Raw genomic sequence first — 5,961 nt, 5'->3', positions numbered from 1 at the left:
ATATTGGGTACCTACCAACCTGGGGAGTTCATCTTTCAGTGTCCTATCTTTTTGCCTTTCTGTACTGTTCATGGGGTTCTCAAGGCAAGAATACTGACGTGGTTTGCCATTCCCTTCTCCAGTGGACCACATTTTGTCAGAACTCTCCACCATGACCCATCCGTCTTGGGTGGCCCTAGACGGCATGGCTCATAGTTTCATTGAGTTAGACAAGGCTGTGGTCCTAGTGGTCTGATTTTAAAATACACCGAGTTCAGATGTTTTCACTGCAGAGAACCACATAGTCTTTACAGAACAGTAATTCAAACTTTCTGGGCTCAGAAACTCTTTCTATTTGCAATAATTCTTAGAGATTTCAGGAAGGCTTTGTTGAGGTGAATCATACCTATCAATATTTATCATACTGAAAATTAAAATAAAAATCTTAAATTATTAATTCATTTTAAAATAACAACAAACACACTATATCTTAAAACAGATATACTTTTGTGGAAAAATAATGGTTTCAAAAAATTTAGGGAGAAGAGTGGCATTCACTGGCTGTGTGTGCTCAGTTGCTTAGTTGTGCCTGACTCTTTGTGACCCAATGGACTGTAACCCACCAGGCTTCTCTGTTCATGGAATTTTCCTGGCAAGAATACTAGAGTGGGTTGCCATTTCCTGGTCCAGGGGATCTTCCTGATCAGGGGATCCAACTCAAGTCTCCTGCTTTGCAGGTAGATTCTTTACCACTGAGCCACCTGGGAAGCCCAGTATTCATTTACATCATTTCACATCTATTTAGTATCTAGCATAAACAAAAGAAATCCAGGTTCTCACATTCACTTCTAACATTCAGTCTGTTGTAATGTGTTATTTTGTTTAAAGTATGTGAAAAAGGGACTTCCCTGGTGGTCCAGTGATTAGGACTCCTCACTTCACTGCAGGGGGCATGAGTTCAGTCAGGGAACTAAAAGGAAAATCTTGCTTCAGACAGCTATGCAATTGGGAAATGGCAGTATCTTAATCAGACTAGTGTAGACATTCTTCTTTGATACTATACCCAACATGACAAACTGTGGCTTTCTAAAAATTAGTTGCAGTGTGGAATCAGAAACCATATGAATAAATTTTCCTACTCTGTTACATTAATGTCCATCAGTCTTTCTTGAACTTTATTTGTTATTGTTTTTTAATTTTTATTGGAGTAGAGTAGATTTACAATGTTGAGTTAGTTTCTGGTGTATCTTGAACTTTAAATGTATCATTTACTTATGCATGATTTTCTAACATCATGGACTGGTCATTTGGAAAATATTAGTTCGCTGATTTATGCAGGTCTTCCAAAGGCTAACGCACTATATTTTTGTTGTTGTTTAGTTACTAAGTTGTGTCCAACTCTTTTGTGACCCCATGGACTGTATCCTGCTAGGCTCCTATCCATGGGATTTCTCAGCCAGGAGTATTGGAGTGGGTTGCCATATCCTTCTCTAGGATCTTTCCAACCTAGGAATCAAACCCATGTCTCTTATATTGGCAGGTGGGTTCTTTATCATTGAGCCACCTGTGAAGCCCAACACATTATATTACATATTTTAAAAATCATTTATTAATATCCTCAGAAAAGGGTCTCCTCAGAAAAGCCTTTTGTTGGTGGTGGGAATGTAAATTTGTACAGCATTAGGGAACAGTATGAGGTTCCTCCAAAAGCTAAAAATAGAGTTGATATATGATTCAGCAATCCCACTCCTGGGCATATACCCAGACAAAACTATAATTTGAAAAGATCCATGCACCCGTATGTTCATAGCAGCACTATTCACAATAGCCAAGACATGGAAACAACCTAAATGTCCACTGACAGATAAATGGATAAAGTATAAATATAGATATATAATGGAATATTACGCAGCTATTAAAAAGAATGAAACAACGCCATTTGCAGCCCCACGGGTCCACCTAGAGATTATCATACTAAGTGAAGTAAGTCAGAAAGGGAATGACAAATACAATATGACATCACTTATATGCAGAATCTAAAATACAACACAAATGAACACATTCATAAAACAGAAACAGACTCACAGGCATCGAGAACAGACTTGTGGTTGGCCAAGGCAGAGGGCAGGTGGAGGAGGGAAGGATTGGAAGCTTGGGATTAGTAGATGCAAACTATTATATATGGGATGCATTTTTTAAAAAAAAACAGGTCTTGCTATATAGCATAGGGAGCTATATTCAGTATCCTGTGATAAACCAAAATGGAAAAGAATATAAATATATATATATACATATATATGTATAACTGAGTCATTTTGCTGTACAACAGAAACTAAACAACACTGTAAATCAACTATACTTTAATAAAAAATGTTAAAGCTTTTTAATTACAGGAAAGAGATTAAGCTCATGGTGGCAGATACAATTTGGTAATTGTAAAATGCTAGTTTTTACTGAAATCTCGTATTTTATCCCTAGCAACAGATTTTGTCAGTTGTTTCCTTTAAGTGACAAGCTCACTTTGTTCGTTTGCAAGAAGATGCCTCCCAATAACCAAGTCTGAATACCATATTTTGTCTCTTGCTTCTTCTTTTAAGTAAAAGCAGTAGCCCACACACAGAAAGAAAGAAGAGCTGGCTCAGCTTGCAATTCAGACAACACACATGCTTTTCCTAAAGCCAACCATTAGAATTCAGTATGCAACAGAAGTGCTTCATGTGTACTTCCGGTTTCATCACACAGAATATTAAAAAGATGCCTAGCCATGTGGCAAGAGTTGATAAAATTAATCATTTTTACTGCTTTATTAAGAACTTTTTAAGTGAAGCTGGCTTTCGTGTGTGTGAGGGCATGAATATGAAGGATCTGACTAGTGGTACAGTTTAGAGCCACAGTTTTGATTCATGCTAATGCATCAGTGAACTTACTATTGCTTTTGTACCTTCAATGTAAATGTCAGCTTTCTAAAATGTAATATATAAATTCTGTGTTCCACTTATATTTTTTATGGAGTGGGGTTTTGTCAAAGGAGAAAATTATCTTAAAGATCACATGGAAGTAAATATTTCCAAAAATAGCCACAAAAAATAGTGAAAAGGTAAAAAAAAAAAAGATAGTGAAAAGGTGTAGTGAATTGTTACTTCTCTCTTTCCACTTTTTTTTTTAACCAGAGGATAATTGCTTTACAATATTGTGTTGGCTTCTGAATTGTTACTTCTAACCTAAAAGACGAACTGCTAAGGAACTGCTGTCCCACGCTATTATTGTTTAGTCACTCAGTCGTGTCTGACTCTGCAAACCCATGGACTGTAGCCCACCAAGCTCCTCTGTTCACGGGATTTCCCAGGCAAGAATACTGGAATGGGTAGCCATTTCCTTCTTCAGGGGATCTTTCCAGCTCAGGGATTGAACTCATGTCTCTTCCATTGGCAGGTGGATTTTTACCGCTGAACCACCAGGGAAGCCTGCTGTCCCATCATAAACAATTATAAAAATAGGGGAAATAAATGAAACAACTCTTTTTCAGATTCTGGACAACAGGCAGCACAGGCCTGTGCCTCTATGGCCAGGGAAGCCAGCGAGCTGAGTGCTTGCTCTGGACTGCTACCTGGGGGTCGTTTCCAGGATACAAGGCACACAGGCAGAACCCAGTGGTCTCACGGAGTTGAGGAAAGGAGTTCTGAACACTAATGAAGCTACATTTGTGGGACAGAATCCTGGGAAGGACAGAAGCACTGAAGGAGAATCCTCGAGAGATCTGCAGAGGAGTCCCTTCAGATCATTGACTGAACCCTGATCTTCGTGTTCAGGTGAAACTCCCGACACGGAGTAAAGAATCACCCTGAAGCAGAGACCACACGATACACAGAACTCAAACAGGGCTAGGGCCTACACCAGGCATAGAAGAGAGTCTTCAGAAGGGAATCACCCACACCGCGGTGATCTAATCGATTTTCGACTGAAGGCTGCTCTGACTTACCCTAAAAAAGCAGAAAAGCCGTCCTCAAAAGGGTCAGTCTGATTCCAACCAGCTTAACTGTGTGTCAGGCCAAAGGTCAATATTTTTGAAGGAATACAATGATATCTAGCACCCAACAATATAAAAATCCAGTGTCCCGAAATCCAAACAAAACTACTGGGCATGCGAAAAATATAATTCATAACCAAGAGGTTACTAGTAAAGAGTATTTATAGAAAACCTACAGCTGGTATCATACTGAATGGTGAAAGAATGAATGGTTCCCCATTGGTTTGAGGAAACAACCCAAACATATATCAACTAATAAATGGATAAAAACAAATGGTAGTATAAGCTTTTCAAAGGAATAATTATCCCGCAATAAAAAAAGAATGAACAGCTGAGACATGCAACAACATGAAAAAGTCTCAAAACATGCTAAGTGAAATATTCCAGACACAAAATACCTTATACTTCGTGATTCCATGTATATGAATTCCTCAAAAATGAAAACTACAGTGATTGAAAGCATATTAGTGATTACTAGGAGCAGGAAAGTGAAAGTGAAGTCGCTCAGCCGCGTCAGACTCTTTGCGACTTCATGGACTGTAGCATACCACGCTCCTCCATCCATGGGGTTTTTCAGGCAAGACTACTGGAGTGGGTTGCCATTGCCTTCTCCAGCTAGGAGCAGGACTTGCTGGCAATTGACTACAAAGGGGCAGGAAGGAGCTTTTTGGGGCGGGGGGGGAGGATGGAACTATTTCTATATCATAAAGTTAAAAAAAAAAAAACACCACTTCTAGGCACACCCTAAACTTCCTATCACCTGGAATATTCCATAGTCCTCCAACTGCATCCATTCCTTAGTACCCTCTACCATTCTCTTGTCCTGTGCTAACCACCGTACCCAAAATATACACACTTCCTTGTTGGGCTGTTGGGGAGGACATTATTTGTGACCACAGTCACTACAGTTCATAAGGAGAGACAAAGCATTGCAAGTTGGCAAAAGCAATGGTCATGAGAAAAGCCAGCTATGAACAGCCCCTGAGTGTTAGAAAAATCTTTCAAAGCACAATTATATGCTATATTTCATCAACTCTAAGATGCTTTTTTTTTTCACATTTTAACTTCTCTGAAACACAGATGCATCTTCAGTTGATGATATCATGCAATTATAACTGGCTGTGTTTCTTTTTCTTAGCAATACCTTTTTTCAAACAGTGCACCTTAGAAGTAATGGCAAATCCCAGAGTCAATAAACTGTAAGATGGCTGGACAGAGGATGCACACGATGTGGCTGTGGCTTCTGGGGTAAGAAAGCAGAGATGAGAGCAAAGTTTGAATCCAGAGAACTGGAACCATGCCCTGCACTGGAGTCTTCATGTTACATTTGAAATGAACAGCCCTGTCCCCACTCATTCCTGTCTCTTGTTAAAGCTGAGGAAGTACCCTGGCAAGTGGTTGCCAACAGACTCAGGAACAAGCTGGAAGAAATAATGCTAGGGAAAGGTAACAAGTGCATGTCCCATCTCCAGCAGGGGGCACCACAGAGAAGACAAATAGATGGATTTGAGCCTGGCTCAGGTGAGGGAGAGTATGGTTGGCCAACTGCGTTATGAAATTAGGTAACTAAGCAACTTGCCACAGTGCTACTAGGGGATGAGAGGACAGGGCTTCTCCACTATAATTACTTATCTTTCTGAACTTCAGTTTCTTCATTTGTAAAATAAGGGATAATGATCATACCAACCTAATAGAATGAGTACATGGACTAAAAAGACATAAAAAAACATGTGAGGGCTAAAAACAAGCCTGGCATATGGTAATACTCAATAATTTTATGTATCATTATGGTCATTTCCGTAAATACTCAAAACTACATTCATTCATTCACTCATTCTTTCAACAAGCATGCTTAGCAGTTATGATGCTAGGAGCTGAATAGTTTATTGTATTTTGTCGCTGTTCTTTATGTCTTTTTAATATGCTTAGAAATAGCCAGTAACAAACACCAGTTC

This window comes from Cervus canadensis, chromosome 10 (assembly GCF_019320065.1).
Source record: "Cervus canadensis isolate Bull #8, Minnesota chromosome 10, ASM1932006v1, whole genome shotgun sequence".
Taxonomy (NCBI): domain Eukaryota; kingdom Metazoa; phylum Chordata; class Mammalia; order Artiodactyla; family Cervidae; genus Cervus; species Cervus canadensis.
This window is presented reverse-complemented; position numbering follows the sequence as displayed.